Genomic DNA, 20,805 nt, shown 5'->3' with positions numbered 1-20,805 from the left:
CTATCTATCTATCAAAAACGTTTTTCGTGTTTTCTTATTTAATTTTTATCTATAACTCGCCGACCACTGTGGATTTTATTGTTTTTCAATATATATATATATATATATATACTGTATATATATATATATGTGTGTGTGTGTGTGTGTGTGTGTGTGTGTGTGTGTGTGTGTACTTGACATGGTTTGCAGGTCATGATCCATAAACATGGGTTGTGGGACCCTGCATTAGTGGTAGGCTTATTACAAAAGGAAACGCATTTTTAGGAATAGTTTTTGATGAAGAAGCCAAATATAAGATAAATATAAAGATTACTCATATTTGGTTTCAAAGTTATAGATAACGTTGTGGGTCACCACATTGTGGGTATACATACCCACAGTGATATATTATATAGTAGATAATATATATAACATACTTGTGGGTAGGAACCCACAAACCATGTCATGGCAATATATATATAGATTCTTTATGGGATATATCCCACACACCAAATATGGGTGCAAAAACAATGATATATAGCATACAGCTGAATATGATTTGTATAGGAACACAAAATACAAAATATCATTTTATCAGACTTATATATATATAGGCTTTTTTAAGGGAATTTGTTTTATAAAAGTAACCGAAGAATTACTAACGTTGTATCCTAATGGCAACAGTGCATAGTATGGGGCATTCCTGAAAAGGTGGCAGATTTTTTTTACTAGATGTAATGCATTGAACAGAGCAGCCATGCAGTGATGCACTGAAGAAATTTACTTTGTAAACCCCTTGAAATAAAAAGATTTAGATACTGTGCTTATGAATCACAGACTTATGTAATTTAAGTCAGAAGATAGCATGCTTTGAAATGATCATATACTAGTATATGTTAATGCATCTCAGGAAGAAGTTTGGTCTGTGTACCCCTTTTGATAAGATGAACATAGATCAAAACATTGTCCTTAACCGGTGTCAAAGATAAAAAAAAATATCTTCAAATACATTGTTTTTCTAAGTTTGGTTTCTACAATTATCTTCAAAGAGAATATGGTAACAGACCAGAAAACCTCTTCACTAAAATAATTGACGCCTAAAGTGTCAAATGCCATTGGTTTGAAACTACTTGTAAAAATTAAGGTGTGAACAACTTATCTCGGTTATAGCTTAGGACACATCAAAATGTCCTATACGCTTTTCCTTGTGACTTTGTATTAGGGTAATACCCCAAATCATTATTTTCCTTGTCACCTTGTCCATGTACTACCACGTCTAGGTCATGACGAATCCCTACATGACCATGACCATCTCTGTGTCAAATAAAGGCTGCAGCAAATGCATAACCCCCACCAAAAATATTGCTATGGCATAGGAATCCATCCTCAACACTTGTAATGTAGACACACAGATTAACAGACAGACAAGGTAAATCCTTTATACCATGATACCTTTATTTGCAGAGGTAAAACAACATTAATAAGGGAACACTTTTGTCAGTTAAAGATTATATATTTTATTTCTCAAAGTTAGAAAAATGTGTCATGCATGATTTCAAACACAAGACATGTATATATATGTGAACATTCTTGATAGCTGTAATAGTAGTAGCATTTGAAAATTGTTCACAGAGAGACAAACAGAAAGCTACACAAACAGATCATCGCATACACTCTTCTGGTCTATGGCCAGCAGAGCTAAAACTCAGAGGTGAGAAATTGAACGTCACAGATGTCCTCTGCAAACATAAGGGGAAATATACACTACATGTAAATATTAGATATTAATATGATTGTCCTTTTTTAAAAACTATAAGTACCGTATTCTAAATTACATTGTAATATACTTTTACAATATATGCAATACATATTTCAATCATGTTCACTTAACCTTAAACATAAAAGTAACACATAAGAAATTACAACATCTTATTGCTGATATTAAGATTTTAAAACGAATAAAAACTAACCATGAGGTTACACCACAGGTACACATGTTGCAGATGGGAAGCAGAGAGAGTAATACAGATATAACACATACACATTCAATCTTCAATCTAAAACATGAAGCATACAGACGACTCTTGTTTATAAATAAGTCCAGGGTATTTCATGAGGAGATAATCTTCCAATTACTGTTTAAATTTAAAGGGTTTATCACAGAATCATTTGTTACTGCAAGACCAAATGTCCTAAATTTGTTAACTCATTTAAGTCTCAGCATATGTTGCATTTTACTCTTTTTCTGATGAATACTTCTATCAGCAAGAAATTTGCATTTGTTTTTTACTTTCAGTGCTTCTGCCTCTCTTGGTACACTTTAATCTTTAAAGTCCATATAACATTCAAATGTCCTATTCCATTGTCCATTTTTTCTTTGATGGTAATGTGGTGCATGATGGTTTATCCACTGATTCTATACCACTTGGGACATAATCCTTGTGTTCTTCAATAGAATCTGTGAATCAAATATAAGTAAGGTTCAGTGAATTAAATTCTACAATTGTACATGATGCATGTAAGTTAAAATAATGTTTTACAATAACTTAAGAAAATGTGCACAATCACTTTGTGCTGCATGAGAAGAATTGTTCATATCCTTAAATAACAGTTTTCTTGAAAAGTCTGTGAAATGGGATATGTTTTAAGGACCAATTGTCACAGAAATCCCTTAAATATTAATTAGAAATACTTCTATTCACACCTTGATCTATTTCTGCATTGAAAGCAACTTTTCTTTTCCTGTTTAGACATTGGTTTCTTATAAAAAGAAAGAAAAAATTCAAAGAAGATATTCCTTTCATAAATACATGTACAATACATATATCTTTCTTTCGCTTATGAAGAATTGAATACAAATATATCAATAAATGAACAAACTATCACTTTTTCAATACATCAAAAGCACATCTGCTCAACAATTCTTACTGCGCAAATGGAACTTAATTACAATGTAGAATTTTATTGACAGTTACAACCGTTTAGCAATTCGCCCCAAGCATTTAGCAATTGGGATATCAGTGGAATATATTCCTATTTACAACAAAAATATGAGTATTCACAATGAGTAAAGATAAAATTAAGGTCTTTACATTATTACGGTAATTAAAACTAAACACTGCTCGTACATAAGCACCGTCACAAGTTATATATGTATAATATATATACCATTTGATTTCGTTACAACCGATTGCACAACTGTTACTTGTTGCCATATAGTATTCTTTCTTTGGTCTTTGGTTTGTATGCATTTATTTCTTATTTTATGTGCATATACTGTTGGTAAATAATGCATTAACCTGTTTATTTGATGTCAGTATTCTTCTTGCTTGAAAAAGTGCATAAATTTGATTATTTCATTGCGACTGAGTAGCACGGCAAGGCAAGGTGTATGTCCTCACAGGTGAAACCTCTACAGCGAAAAACTTTCAATTGTTTAGATGTTTAGGCCTTATATTAGGTTTATAGAGGGATAGCAGTGATGAGAAAAAATCATTTTCATTGGACATAATGATAGAAAAGTCAAAAGAATTATGGCAGACAGTGACAATATATTTACAAGCGGTGTACAGCTTCCATAATGATCAAACTGTCAGAATTCCACTTTGTACAAGTTACATACACACATCCTTCATGGTGGTTAAAAAAATGATTGTGGACACGCACGCACACACACACACACACACATACAGACTTACATACATACAGACTTATTTATGACAATCATTAGAAAATCATCACAATCAAGCATCTTCAACTGTGACCCAAAAACAAGAACTGACAAATTAATTCTCTGTATCATATAGTCATACTTATATTGAACAAAACCCCATAATCATACAAATAACCCCATAATCATACACGTTTGAATACAAAAAATCCTAAAACAGTGACTGAAATTCCATGAACATGTTGGTTACCTAGTGATCAACAAACCACAACAGTGAACCACATCCCAAGAACAGACACAAACCTGTATATGACAATATTTACTTTCACCTTCTTTCCATCAATTAATTTGCATTGATTGATCTGATTGATATTAACAAATAACAAAGAAGACCTAATCACCAAATCTGGTGCATACGCATAGTATCTTCTTTCAGTATTTCTTGAAGATCACAATTCACTGACTCATCTCGTAACTTCAATTGCATCATGACCTGATATACTAATGCTTATACACGTTTCATTTATGCAGTTAACATTTGTCAACAGTAAAATGAATGCAATTTATCAATTTAATACCTTTATCAAAGGTTATAAGTATTCATTGAATACAATTTATAGCATTGTGCACTATTCTTGTCAGCATGATTCAGCTATTCCAAAGGCTCTTCTGTTAAATGCGCATTACTCATAGAATAAATTAACAGAGATTTTGAAGAAAAAAATCATAATTGCAGAAAGGTAAAAACCACAAATATAACCATTTCATCCTTATTTTTTCGAGACAGGTGATCTGATTACTGCAACAGTGTACGCAACACATTTTCATAACATGCTAGTGCTTGGTATTCAATTTGTATACACACTATGTTGCAGTAAATTGTGACCACATCTTTCAAGTAATAATGCTTTAATGTTTAAAAACTAAAAAATTATCTGCGATCACATATCAATGTATATATTTGCATATAAACATATGTCTAAACTTGCTATATATATGTACGCATATGAACAGTCAAATATCTGACCTCAATGACACAAAAAACTCATAAACAACCCATCGCAAAAATATTTGAGCAAACAATCTATGACAGTGACCAACATCCCATGTACCTGGTAATTATGTTTGCAAATAAGCAGATAACTAAACTCAAAGACACAGTAACAAACTATAGGAAAAATGTTAGAACAAATAATCTCTGACAGTGACCTACAATTCATGAATAGACACAAAATTTATACATGAAAGAGATTCAAAAACCACAAGCATTCCCATACATATCTTTCATTGTACATATGTACAAACTCAATATGTATGGACGCATATATCCGGTATACAAATGTCAATTAAGTAAACTCAAAGACACAAAAACTCATGAACAATCAACTGAAAAATGTTAGAATAAGAAATATATGATGATAACCCACAATCCATGAACAGACACAAACAGGTATACATATACATGACAATGTCCTACAATCCACATGTATATACAAGACAATGACCCACAATCCATGAACAGACACCAACATTTTTTTTACAGTACAATAGTTCATCAAACAAATTAGGTAAAATTTTCTCCAGCATTCTATCATACTAATATCAAAACTCTTGTGACAAAAATCAAATTAGAAATTATACATGTTAATCATATCTGTAAGTAATGGAAATAAAAGATTAATGTGAACAATTGAAGATCTTTATAGGAACATGGTTACAGTAACATTTTTTTCTAGACTAAATGCTCATAGTATTACATTTAATCATATGTACTAGAGTTTATAACTGCGTAAACATTACATGTAATTTGTATATAATTTGTTATTGTATGGATTATTTTTTTCAACAACAAAAATATTCATAATAGATTTTACATATTTATTTAAAACGACAGTTGAATTTTTATTGAACCTGTTATTTTCCACAGGATTCGATGTTGGGCTGATATGTTAGTAGTGTTTGGCTGGGATGTTCGGTAATGAAAAAAATGTAGAAATACAGATAATTTATTAATCATGTAAGCCAATGAGTCATTTTTGTATACCCTTTAGATGAAGCAGCTAGGATTAACAAGTAGGCAATTGTTAATAAAAAGATTTCTGCGAGTATCTTAATTTGTACATTTTTTTTTTATCAAACTATGCCATTAATTCATCACATTAATTTTGAAGATCATTTAGAGCTAATATATTATATGTTTATCATGAACATCATTTATCCTTTCCTCTGGTGTATCATTCCTATCGTATCTTGCATGTACACTTTTCAATGTACATGTATAACATGCGTCAATCCTATCATATCGTGCGTGGTTTCTATCCTATCATTTTATTATCATGTTAAATTCATTGCGGGTACAGTATAACAGAGAACCAAAAATCAACATAAAGATCAAATATCTAACTCAAAGTCACAAAAAAGGTGTGAACAAACTACCTGGTAAACTAAAAGGGAAAATTTTGAGCATATACCAGTAATCTACGACAGTGACCCACAATCCATTAACACATATTAACATGTACGGTATTTATGACAGCGACCCAAAAACCAGGAGTATTCACATATATATTTATACTCATAAACACAAATATCTAAACTCAAAGACACAAAAACCTAATGAACAATCTACAGGAAAAATGTTTGAGCAAACATTCTATGAGAGTGACCCACATCCCATGAACAGACAAAAACATTTATATATGACAGCACTCCAAAAGCAATGAGCATTCACATATATATCTTTGAATTTACAAATGTCTGAACTCAATATGTATGAAATCAATGCATATACACAATTGACTAAACTTGAAGACACAAAAAACCCATAAACAAATAACATGAAAAATGTTTAAACTAACAATATATGATAGTGACCCACAATTCATGAACAAATACAAAGATATATATATGGTACCCGCATCAATATTTTTTACAATCTTATACTATCATATCATTTATCAGACCTATCGTATCAAGCATGTATACAGATCTATCATCATGCACAAATCCAGTAGTACCGAGTGTTAATCCTAGAAAGTTTATCATTTAACTTCACGGTTTTTCTGTTTATCCTATTATGTTAATCATATCGTTCCTTTCCATAAGCAAGTCATTTTATTTGGAAGTTACAAGTTGTTCAATATGCCGGCGCCGTAAAAGCATATATTTATTGAGTAAACTCATGAACAACCCGTGTTAGCGGGTTATGTAAATTTTTCCTGCAATGATCGCTACCTTCATAACCTGCATGAATCATCAAAGAAAGCATTTTATTGTTTATATTAACATCTTTCTTTAACTAATTAATAAATTGATTATGAAAAGTTAGTAAAATTCACCAAATTACTGTTAACGTACACATGTAAGTTAGCTAAAAGAAACAGCCAAATCGTCTCCTGTGAGACTTTGAGTCTAGTATCATCATGATTATTTCAAGCAGTCCGTGATTTTACTTAGGTCGCTGTAGGTTCAGACCAATAGATAAACAGGGCATGTCAATTTCAGTCCTGTCACTTTCAGCCGCTGTAGATTTTGACCAATAGATAAATGGGGCGTGTAGATTTCAGTCTGGCTGTTTCTATAGAGCTATGAATTAACCATAACCTTCCATAAGAAATCAAAGAAATTATACTTTGTAGATTTAAATATACAACAATGACTCACAATCCATGAACAGATACAAACATGTATATACATGACAATGACCCACAATCCATGAACAGGCACAAAGATGTATATACAGTTCAATAATTCATCAAACAAATTACATGTAGATACAATTTTCTCCAGCATTCTATCATACTAATATCAAAATGCTTGAAACCAAAATTAAATAAGAAGTTACTTTGCTATGTAAACAAAATTTTGAATGTTGAAGCAAAAATTCCAGTTTTAGACCTAAAATGAATGTGTTAAATGTTAGGAACTGTTTATTTATTCTTAAAATGAATAAAAAGATAGACAAATCAGCTTGAAAAAGACTTGTATATTAAACCTTTGTAAATAAAAATAGGGCACAAGCCTGGTTTACATGACAAAGAATTGTGAGCTCTGTATCTTGCTTGTAACTCAATGACTGACTCTCAAATTCCATTTGATCATTAGAAATATACCCTAAAGCATTGTAAATAATGAAAACAGAAAAACAAAATTTGACCAAAATCATGACAGTGCCCCTTTAAAATATTTGCATATAAACAAATGTCTAAACTCAAAGACACAAAAAAGTCATCAACAAACTACCTGGTACAGGAGAAATATTACAACAATTAATCTGCGATAGTGACCCACAATCCATGAACAGACACAAACATGTATATATGACAGTGACCCACAATCCATGAACAGACACAAACATGTATTAATTACTATAGCAACCTTAGAACTATAAGCATTCACATATATATACATATACATGTAAACACAAATGAAACTCAGATATGGAACACCCCAACTGCCTTATGTAGATAATCCCCATAATATGCTGATAGTTCAACATTTCATACTGATCATCAACATTACATGCTGATACATCAAAATTACATGCTGATACTTCTTCATTATATGATAATTTATCAATTATCATTACATGCTGATAGTATAACATTACATGCTGATAATTTTTCATTATATGATGATACTTATTCACTATATGCTTTCACTAATACATGCTGATATTTCATGAAATGATGGTATAACAGTGTGCGGTGATTCTAAATTCGCTATAAGCAGCAGGATCGTGATTCGGTAAAACTCAGGGATATTACTAAGAAGAGAGAATAGACTTAATTCAAGCTACATTGTACCCAACAATTTAAACAAGCTTCTTTTATGCTTATTTCCTTATATGAATATGGACACCCCATTGGTTATTATCAAGACCTATATTCCCAAAACTAGGGCTTGTGCCACTCAGCTGAAACTGGATGCTGGAGGGAATGGGGGCACCATCACTTTCATTATATTTGTTGGAACTTGCACCGAAATCTCTCTGTGTCAAACAACTCCATAGTCCCCTAGTTTAGGCGCCTTCAAATTGGATGCCAATTTTATGAGTACTGTAAGTTTACTTAATATGCAATGACACATTCTAATTAATTCTGAACTTTTGTCATTTTTAGTTTTGTTTACCTGTACATTATGCATGTATATATGACAGCAACCCAAAAATCATTAGCATTCACATATATATTTGCACTTAAACAAATTTCTAAACTCAAAGATACAAAATAGGCGTGAACAAACTACAGGAAAAATGTTAGAACAACCAATCCATGACAGTGACCCACATCCCATGAACAAACACAAACATGTAGATATGAGAGCAACCCAAAAACCATAAACATTCACATATATATCTTTGAATGTACATGTCTAAACTAAATATGTATGCATGCATATGCACAAATGTTTAAACTGAAAGACACAAAAACCCATGAACAATCCACAGAAAATTGCAGAACAAAAACTCTATGACGGTGACCTACAATCCATGAACAGACACAAACTTATATATATATATATATATATATATATATATATATATATATATATATATATATATATATATATATATATATATATATATATATATATATATATTTTTATATATATATATATATATATATATATATACACACGAGGGTTGTCCAAAAAGTTTGTGGACACATGTAATTTTATTCAAAATAGAAGCCCCATTATCAGGAAAGTATTATATTAAGATTGTAATAAAGAGCATAATAATGTATATGTATAAAAATCAGAGCAATGTATATTTTTGTAACGGAGTTATGAATGTATATACATTGCCTATACAGGCCGCACAGCCCAGTATGACGTTAAGTTATAACAACGTTTCTATAACGTCGTAGTCCTTGGTTTATTTGAGAGTAATATGCCGCATTCACCGTTTGGTCAGAAGGTACAATCGCATATTCCATCAACATATCACTTGTGGCACTTGTGGATATTAAGTTTCCTTAATCGTTTCATTCATTTATTTCAGTTTTTTACCTCAGTTGACACAATTTTTTTATTGCCCGCTGTTCCGTGCGGTCAGATGAAGTCGCTTTTTCATGCGTTTTTAAAGACATATTCTTGGCATAATATCTTTTAAAAATTCTCTGCTGGTTTAAAAATATTTTCAAATGACGTATGAAAATAACGTACGCAATACAGACTACATCACAATAGAAGATTATGAAAACTGTAAATATTCATATCTACAAACTCAATTACAAAGTTTGGACAATTTTTACGCTGGGATCCGCCTTTGATACATTAAAATTTTACTTTATTTCTAAAGAAAACATTAAAAACCACTTATTAACCCATTTAAAATGACAATAACACAATTGTCCACAAACTTATTTGGACAACCCTGGTGAATATATATATATTATATGAACAGACACAAACATGTATGTGTGACAATGACCTGCATTTAATCCATGAACAGACACAAACATGTATGTGTGCAGACAATGACCTGCATTTAATCCATGAACAGACACAAACATGTATGTGTGACAATGACCTGCATTTAATCCATGAACAGACACAAACATGTATATATGACAATGACCTGCATTTAATCAATGAACAGACACATGTGTGACAATGACCTGCATTTAATCCATGAACAGACACAAACATGTATGTGTGCAGACAATGACCTGCATTTAATCCATGAACAGACACAAACATGTATGTGTGACAATGACCTGCACTTAATCCATGAACAGACACAAACATATATATATGACAATGACCCACATTTAATCTATGAACAGATACAAACACAATATTTGACAGTGACCCAACAACCATGAGCAATCACACAGTGATATGTTTGCATATACAAAATGTTATAAAGACACAAAAAAAAAATCATGAACAATCTACAGGGAAAATGTCAGAACAAACAATCCCACTTCAGAGAAAAAGCTGTCATTGTCAAAGTTAAGGATAAAGGCTGATTTAGAAGTGGTGACAAAATATAACTGAAACAATAACGAAATTAAGGATCCTCGAACTTCTGTGATCCTGTGACTTCTACTTTTAAGACAATACGTCACAACATGGCAATTTCAACGCCATGTGAAACAGTTTATAGCCATGTGAAACAGTTTATATCGCCAATAATTGGTGTTTTTAAAATCTCTGTGCAGCTATGGGTTTACCCTCAGTCTACCAACCCACAAGTTCTGAGTGTGAATACAGGAGGGACATTTATTTTAATGAAGAGAGATGAAATTTAAAGTCCCCCCTTAAAAAACTGATTATTGGGAGGGGGGGGGGTAATTTTTAAGTCAAAACACATGGTAAAATTCAATATCTTTAATTAAGAGAATGGGCTTGTATGCTGAACTTTTTACAGGTGTTGAGGACCCTCAAGTAGCATATCTGCATATATTACCTTCACTGTTCCTTCCAGACAATGCTGATGCTACTACCATTACAAGCTTCTATCTACTATTCTGAAATGAAATAAAATGATTTGGTGACCAATTAGTACTCAGATGGTATCCTTTAAGGTAGCTCGCGGGTTTACTTGCTTGTGAGAAAACCTACCTTGAAAATTTGTCCACGTGATCCATAGGTTTCATAGTTTTATTTCTAAAATTTATTTAAGATTCGTCTGCGCGGTAATAATGTTATCGTGTTTCAAATACAGTGTCATTATTAAAATCAAGCAACGCCATTTCAATGAAATATATAGTAAAATGCACATTTTAACCGAGAAACGCATATCAAAACTATGCTCCAAACTTTTAAACGATTCAGACGAAATTAATCATACTCAACACAAAAACAGAGGAGATAATTATGAATCAATTCATAAAAAAATATCAGTATGTGTTCTCAGCCAATTTTTGGCAAAAAAACTTCAAAGATTTAAAAGATTTCTCAAAACCTTATTTTTTCATTACGACGTTAGCCTGACGTCATCATTTCCTTACTTCTTAGAACACCAAAATGAAATGCATTTAAACTAGCTATTTAACACATTTTAGAACATGTTAATGCTTATTACACATTATTGTGAATGTTATTAAATGCAATTAATGTAAGGCTGTAAAGATACAGAAAATTGCTATTTTTGTTTTTATGAAACTCTGAGTCAATCAATGCAAAAATAAAATGCCAGGCAATACTGACATTATAAGTAAGTAATCGAATAAAACAGTTATCTCAAGCCAAAAGAAATTTAAGAATTTAATCGGTAGTACAGATTACGGAAGTTATAATTGTAAAAAAAAAAAGGCGAAGTTAATGCATACATTCTAATTTAAAACATGACTTTAAATGGAAGAGTTCTAACGCACACTCATTCTTTATCTTTCTAGAACAAAATGTGCCAATGTATGTGACATCTTTAAATTTTCAGCACTTGATATTATAAATCTTTGTATAAACAGTCATAAACCGCATATAAGCTTTTAAAAATATTTTCTTTTATACTTCTAAATATCTCATTTGTCATTTTAAAATAAAATTATGAGTTTACTATGACGGTCAACTCTTAACGTCGATTCCTATTGTGACGTCAGCAAACCCGCGAGCTACGTTAAGGAGGCTGGGTGGTTAATAAATTAACCATCAGATCTTCTTTAAATTTTTTGATATGATTTGTCTAGCTATAAACTATCATTTACAAAAGAAAAAAATCTCAATATTTTAGCTTTCAAATCTTATTACTTTTCTATATCGTTATACATAGCTCTTCTTATTAAGGAGATAAAGATAGTCCAAAAATTGTTGCGCCAATCAAGCCCTCTTAAAGAGATCCTAGCACTAAACTTTGTGGTATATGCAAAACTGAATTCTTTTGCAATTAAAATCCCTAAGTCATATGTTGTAAAACATTTTGTATTGCAGAATATAAATAGTACCAGTACAATCATATATATGTTGAATCATATACTAATGTCTATCCCAAACCCATCTGTCTTTTATTGTAAAGAATTAGAAAAGCTAATCTTTTCATTTATATTGAATGGCTCAACTCACAGAATAAAGAGGGATGTTCTTGTTCAAAAATATGAAGAAGGTGGTCTTAAGATGATAAATATCAAAGCATTTATATCTTCCATGAAATTATTCTGGGCGAGACAGCTTATTGTTACAAACAGGGGGTTGAGTCAATTCATACTTAATTTTAATCAAAATAAGTTTACATCATGTGGTATTGAATACATTAATATACTTTTGAAATCATTTAAAAACAAGTTCTGGATAGATGTGTTTAAGGCATGGGTTGACCTGCATAATATATTGGAGTCTGGCGCAACTGCAGACTCACCTGAGGATGCTTCCACACAAGTTTCAGCTTTCCTGGCTGATTAGTGTCTGAGAAGAAGATTTTTAAAGATTTACTCTACATATTCCTATGTTAAACTTCGACCCCCCATTGTGGCCCAACCCTACCCCAAGGGGTCATGATTTTCACAACTTTGAATCTACACTACCTGAGAATGCTTCCACACAAGTTTCAGCTTTCCTGGCTGATTAGTTTCTCAGAAGAAGATTTTTAAAGATTTACTCTATATATTCCTATGTAAAAGTTTGACACCCCATTGTGGCCCCACCCTACCCCCAGGGGTCTTGATTTTCACAACTTTGTATCTACATTACCAGAGGATGCTTTCACACAAGTGACAGCTTTCCTGGCTGATTAGTTTCTGAGAAGAAGATTTTTAAAGATTTACTCTATACATATTCCTATGTTAAACTTCGACCCCCCCATTGTGGCCCCACCCTACCCCCAAGGGGTCATGATTTTCACAACTTTGAATCTACACTACCTGAGAATGCTTCCACACAAGTTTCAGCTTTCCTGGCTGATTAGTTTCTCAGAAGAAGATTTTTAAAGATTAACTCTATATATTCCTATGTTAAACTTCGACCCCCCATTGTGGCCCCACCCTACCCCCAGGGGTCATGATTTTCACAACTTTGTATCTACACTACCTGAGGATGCTTTCACATAAGTTTCAGCTTTCCTGGTCTTATGGTTCATGAGAAGAAGATTTTTGAAAATTTCTCGAAAAAGGAAAAATTTTCATAAATTCCTAATTATCTCCCTTTGCAAAAGGGCGTGGTCCTTTATTTTCACAAATTTGAATCCCCTTAGGCTAAGGATGCTTTGTGCCAAGTTTGGTTAAAATTGGCCCGGTGGTTTTTGAGAAGATGTTGAAAATGTGAAAAGTTTACAGACAGACGGACAGACAGACAGACAGACAGACGGACGACAAACAAAATGTGATCAGAATAGCTCACTTGAGCTTTCAGCTCGGTGAACTAAAAACTGTAAACTTCAATGGTTCCAATACAGAATAATTAACAAAATTTTAGCAACAAACTCTTTTTTATTCAAAATTAAAAAAGTAAACTCTACAATGTGTACCTTTTGTTACAGAGAAGAGGAAACTATAGAACATATATTGTGGGATTGTGAATGTGTTCAATCTTTTTTAGAAAATTTTACACATTATTTAGAAGAAAAAATCAATTTTCAGGTTACATTTACCAAGAAAACTTTCATTCTAGGCATCCTTGGTAAAAACAAAGATATCCTTAATATCATTTTTCTTTGGTTAAAGTACTATATTTACACAGCAAGGTGTACAGAGAAACAATTGAGTGTATCTTATGCGATGTCGTCTTTAAAGCTCTTCTATGAAACACAGAAATTTATTTCTTATAAAAATGGTGAAAATGAGATTTTTGATACTCATTGGAACATCTGGAATCCAATTTTTACTTGAATTTTCCTTCTCTCTCTCTCTCTCTTTCTCTCTCTCTCAAATAAAATTTTGCACTTCTGAATTATTATATTTAAAGCATCAAAATCATCATTGTATGTCTGCAGAATGTGTGAAATAAAAAAAAAAAAAAAAAAAAATAGTACCAGTGTGTATTACCCTTAGTCTTTGGAATCTGTAGATCTTGTACATGTGCTGCAAAAGGAACCGCTTCCAAACTGCTCTCTATAGTATACAAAGAACAATGACATTCTAGTTAAGTCCTGCCTTGACAAAAATGTCCTATCATTCAGAATACATGTATTTGTGTAATAAAAATACCTATGCAAGGCTGTTGAACATATTCTGCAACACGGTCCTTTATGACCTGTTGAATCTGTAGAACAAGTATATACGGTAATTATGTGCTGCAACAGATCTTCACTGTTTTGCAGGATCTGTGGAACATCTGGGTGTGCTTCAACAGGATTTGCCTTCCAATTCCTCCCTTGAGTACAGGCAAAGAATAATTGTCAATGAAATTTTAGTTACTTAGTTACTACAGGTCTACTGTAGTTACTGAAATGTTCCCCTATATTTCAGAAAGAGTAACTCAAAATATTCCTTTTATTCCTATCCCCATGCACGCTCTGGGGTGTATCCAGGGGGGGGGGGGGAGGGGGAGGAAGGGGGTAATAATTTTTTTCCTTCATACAAATAAAAACCTGAAACACACTACTATACCAGCTGTATGTTTCTCGCATGCTTCTCACACGCTATACAGCATACCACGGTTGCTTTTTGTACGATATGATAAATGTTACTTGCGCTGTATGGTCTTTTTTCACACGATATGATATCATAATGCTTCCTGAATGAAAAAGTGTTAAACATGTTTCATACAGGAAGCATATCATATCATGTAAAAAAAATTATCATACAGTGCTAGTAACATATTGATCATATAGTTCATTTCCAATAATTATGAATTTGATTTCTCACAATTAATGTTTATTTTCTTTTTTTAAAACATCTACATATTAAATTAACATGAATTTCATTAGTTAAGATTATTACAAGTTTAGATAGAAAAAAAAATCATCATTTAAAATTTTAAATATGGAATGTTTAACAATTAATGGCCTTTTAGCCCATTAAAGGTACCGTATTTTTCGGAAATTAGGTCGATACTTTTTTTCCTGGCACGTGGACAATGCCCTATTCATCACTTCGCCCTATTTATGTCTTTTTTTTAATTAATTAATTTGATATGAAATATTGCACAAATTTATGCAAATCTCATGAGTGTTTACTATAATACTGCTTGAATTTCTGTGTATAAAAATCATATGGATTTTTATCAATATACTGTAGTAATTTATCATAAACAAATTAAATGTGAATAGATTTATTTCTTATAACATTTCTTACTTTATTCGCTAAGACTGAATCATTTTTCTATCATTATTACATGCTGTCATGCATTTTGATCGTGTGCTTATGATAAACAAGAAATCGATTTTGCATGCATTGGCTAAAGTAAAATGAGAACCGTACAAAGGGTAATTAAGGGAGGGAAAAATATTGTCGGGTAGAAATAAAAATGATTTCTTTTTATAATGGAACACATAGATCTATTTTCACAGAGGTGTGAACGATTATCATGATTATGTACACATTGTTTAAGCAATACGGTAGGATATATCCAAATCTTAAGGAATACATCTAATTCAAGCTAGCGATAATTTTTCGACCTCTTCGAGGTCGACCTATTTATACTTTTTAAAAAATTTTTTGGTTAAAAACGGGGCCCTATGCCAAATAAACAGTATCTACCTAATTTTTCGAAAAATACAGTACTTGTTTGCGGGGACAAAATAATTACAGCAAATGTTGATTATAACCTGTAATGGTTGTGAATTAAAAACCCAACCACTGAGTACAAGATTTTTTTTTATTTTTCCACAATATAATATAATTTAATGATCATGGTTAAGATTGAAAATTTCTGCGCACTGATCGGTCATATTATGCATATGCAAGTTAAAAATATATTTCTGTAAAGCATCAACTTATATCATGTGGTCAAATTAAATCATCATAGTAATGATATTTATCCAAGGTAATTGTAGGAATGAAATCATTTGGAGTATTTCATGTTTTTTAATATCATGCCGTTAGGTCTTTTCGATAGTCATGTGTTTCCGATAGTCTAATTTGGTCACACGAGTTTTCTCCAAAATGACATCACTTTTTAAATTATTTATTACATTGGATGACCGAAATCTCCTTTTGTCTTTAAACTCTTTATACATTAGGGGTGTGCAATATTATCGATATATCCGTATATTGCAATATTAAACCCAACGGTAATATATCACAATATATTTTTCCATGGGCCCTGGAAGTTATTGTAAATATATTGCATTATACATGCACATGCAATATATTTACAATAACTTCCAGGGCCCGTGTAGGTATCACACCGGTAATTGTTTTCACTATATAGCACTATAGAGGGGAAAAAATTCTTAAAATTCAGTTTGTATCCCTCATGACAAAATATTCGGAGGAAATGTTATTTGTTACCTATCTCATCAGCTAACACCATAAAAAGGGCAAGCGATAATGCATTTTCTCAAAATATCTAGCTCCAAACAGGCCTACCCTCAAAACCACGTGTTTTCCATTTGTATGTAAACAGACTGCACACTCCCCAGGAAGCTGCTGCATGTGCCCTGAAAGAAGTAGTCCCTGTGAAAAAAGATCATCACCTAACAAAGTACATGAAATATCCTACTCAGTGGTACAAAAAATTTTAAAACTGAGTAAAGGAAAATGTAAAAATGCAGTCAAGGAAAAAAATAATTCTGAAGTATATATGGAACTACAATTGACGAAGTTCATTTTGATTGGCCGATTACCGGTGTGATACCTTGAAGAGACTCTAAAGATGTCAGATCCCTTTCAAATTTGCACCTGAGAATTCCCAATCAACTGTCACCAAATCCCCAAAACCCTGTCCCCAGGCTCCCAATATTTCTTTAGCTATTGAGGATTTATCTCCCTTGCTCAGACTGAAGAAAATAGCACAGATGAAACACATTTGGAGCCTCACACCATGCATGACCTGAAGCCAATTTTTATCCTTAAAACAACAAGATACAAAATCACCTTGGTACCAAATCAGAGCATATATATTTTTCTTTAAATCAAAATCAAAATACTCCATTAGAGTCACTTCATTATGCAATCATTGCATAACAAAGAAGAAATTTACCCCTATTGTTCACACATTTCATAACTGTATTGTGAATTATCAGGTCAAAAATGAAATCTGTATCTGGTAAATTTATATATCAGGTAAAGCCTGTTTACTTGTCCACACACTGCCATACTCACTTTTATCTAAAAGCAGCATTGTAACACAGGACAGCCAAAATGATATCAGCATGTAATGGAGCTCAGATCTGCTCTGACAACCATAAATCTTGCTTTGATGATAAGAAATGTAAAAGAAACAACTGGGATGCAACTTCATTCTGTGATTTATGTAACATTCTATCTGTAGAGCAAAAGTAGCCATGAAATTTCAATTGGACACACTTAATTATACCCCTCATCAGGCCATCCCTATAGAATTTGAAGAGAATTACTGATCAATGATGATTGACACATGTTAGATAATTTACAGCAAGAGCAATAAGCATATACATGGAGTAATTCAATAAGGCAATGCATTTCTTATGCATATTTACAAGAGAAATCACATAAGTGCATGCCATATCACAATACTAAAAAAAGAATCATACCAACCCCCATAGTTGTGGATATGGGTGGGGCATCTATATTGTACCCATACATGTTACATGAAATGATTTCATTCAAATTTTGACTTTCATTACTAAGAAAAGGACAGGTGTGCTGAGGTTACCATATAAAAAATAGTAATATCTCCTTCTAAACATTTTAACAATGACTAATGTTTCAATATCTTAGGTCATTCAAACATAAATATAAGTATTTGTATTTTGTAAATAAGGAACTCCCCTCAAAATGTGGGAAGAAACTGATTTTTTGGCTATAATGCATAAAAACATTTTCTGGTAAACTGAAATTCATCAGTTTTTAAGGATGAAAACCATGAAAAGCTCCTAGATTCAATCATGATGATAGTATATACACTTGACTCATAATGACCTTCTCAACTAAATGCATGAAACCTCTTTTCTACACAAAATATGCATCTGTGTGATCTTGTAAATGGTGTTAAAGCATGTTTTTGCCTTAAATTATTACAAATGGATAATTCAATGTAAAATAGACATACACATAGCACATATTTGTCCAAATCCTCTCATTCCTTGAATCATGACTATGTAGGAAATGAAATGAAATCTCACATAAGGTGAGCAAAAATCAAAAAAATTAAAGTTTTTGTCAAAATAATCCTTCGTTAGAGTGTTCATGTTCTTCTTCGCATTGTTTCGCACTTGTCGCCTAATTCTGTAACTTGCCCGTAAACCTTAATATTGGTCATTCGATGAAAAACTAGTCGCTGCGTACTCTTACGACAAAGTCTGGGGGCACCATATACGACTGCGACAACTGATCTGCACACTTTTACAGCATCTAGAACACAGAAACCAATATTCTAAGCTCCAGTGACTTCATATCATCCATTTCAAAAGGTTTGTATTATGATATATTGAAAATTAAATTTTTTCCACACCAAAAATCATCATTTTTCATATTTTCTTCGTTACAAAATTTTAAAAGCATTTTTCTATCTTCAGACTGCAGAAACTAATTTCTGTCATCAAGATTTGACATAAAATACTGAAAACTTGCATCTGCATGCATCTTTACAATTTAACACACAGCCCTTCAAGGTATCACACCGGTAATTGTTTTCACTATATAGCACTATAGAGGGGAAAAAATTCTTAAAAATCAGTTTGTATTCCTCATGACAAAATATTCGGAAGAAATGTTATTTGTTACCTATCTCATCAGCTAACACCATAAAAAGGGCAAGCGATACTGCATTTTCTCAAAATATCTAGCTCCAAACAGGCCTACTGAAACTTCGTCAATTGTAGTTCCATATATACTTCAGAATTATTTTTTTCCTTGACTGCATTTTTACATTTTCCCGTGATACCTGTATTTTTCCAATTACCAGTATTTACGATATTCTAACCGGAAGTGTTTAATAGACGCTAAATATGGTTTTTAAGCTGAATTCCAAACCCGTAATTATTTAATTTTCGTGTGTGAACTAATTACAGTGAATAAAAAATCGAGATTGAATAAAAAACGACCAATATATAACGTGGTATTCACTGCATTCTTAAGTTACGGTCACTTACTAAGTTACTATACAACACTTTTCCGGAATACATGTCGAAACATTTTGCGGTGTAGAATAGGTGTTTATCACACGAACACAACGCAGACCAAAGTACTGATATTCCTGATTCAGACTATAGTTTTATAAAGAATAACAAATTATAACACATAGTAATGTGTGAGTCATGTTTTTTTCTCGCATCTAGTAAAAAAACTAGTCATGTACTTATGTGTTCTTTTCTAGTGCACTTATGCAATATATACGTACATGTACTTTGTTTCCACTTATTTAATGTCATGTAATGAGATTAAAAAGTTGTTATTTAACTTTGATTTTAATGAAGAAAATTCATGAAAACTAGTTTTTAAAAACCTATACGAGAAAAAAATAAAGAAAAAAATCAATATATTGCAATATTTTTCGTAATAGCCCACAAAATATCGCAATATGATTTTTCGGGCAATACCCACCCCTATTATACATATATACCATCTATGTTATGCTGCGAGGAAATGTTTAGATAACACATTTACTCAAGAGACCAATAAAATTGATTTTTTACTACCGTTATTTCTTTAATAAAAGTCATTAAAATTGTCTTAAATCATAAATATGTGATGGTCAGACCGGTTCGAATACCGGCGCCAGATAGCTCAGTTGGTAGAGCACCTGACTAGAGATTCAGGGGGCCCGGGTTCGAAACCCAGTCTGGTCCGTCATTATTTCTCCCATCCCGTTACATTTGGTGCCGTGACCAACCCCTGGAACTGACAGGTTAACTCCTGCCAGGGGAAGAGCCCGGGGTGATCTTCGAGGGCGAAGATCATTTAATTCAGGTTGCACAACACTATTAATTTTTACTATATATTCTTACCAAAATTACGCAACTTTAGATACGGGTAGCAAGTTTATATCAAACTTCTGGGAAAATTCCTCTTTACAACTTTTAAAACAATTGTTCCTAACCAATTTAGTAGCAAAAAACACACAGCCATCCACAAAGGCACGAGAGTTTGTTTACATCAAAGTTACACATGTGCTTGAAAATCATGTCCGAG

General features: G+C 32.2%; 1 long non-coding RNA gene across 4 annotated transcripts; it reads right to left on the bottom strand.

Moving 5' to 3' along the window:
- Window positions 1–837: 837 nt before the first annotated feature.
- Window positions 838–19,604, bottom strand: LOC128156702 (uncharacterized). Of its 4 annotated transcripts, XR_008239755.1 has the most exons (7): window positions 19,399–19,545; window positions 17,797–19,026; window positions 17,062–17,132; window positions 14,737–14,902; window positions 14,575–14,640; window positions 11,067–11,127; window positions 851–2,437 (listed from the first exon to the last, which is right to left on the bottom strand). It is a non-coding gene; the product is annotated as an uncharacterized LOC128156702 (long non-coding RNA). The 4 variants fall into 4 exon arrangements; XR_008239754.1 differs by having other exon boundaries at window positions 838–2,437; window positions 14,562–14,640; window positions 17,062–19,026; XR_008239752.1 differs by having other exon boundaries at window positions 842–2,437; window positions 17,062–19,026.
- Window positions 19,605–20,805: the final 1,201 nt, after the last annotated feature.

This window comes from Crassostrea angulata, chromosome 1, assembly GCF_025612915.1.
Source record: "Crassostrea angulata isolate pt1a10 chromosome 1, ASM2561291v2, whole genome shotgun sequence".
Taxonomy (NCBI): Eukaryota; Metazoa; Mollusca; class Bivalvia; order Ostreida; family Ostreidae; genus Magallana; species Magallana angulata.
The sequence above is the reverse complement of the archived record's forward strand: the minus strand, read 5'-3'. Positions and strand labels throughout refer to the sequence as shown.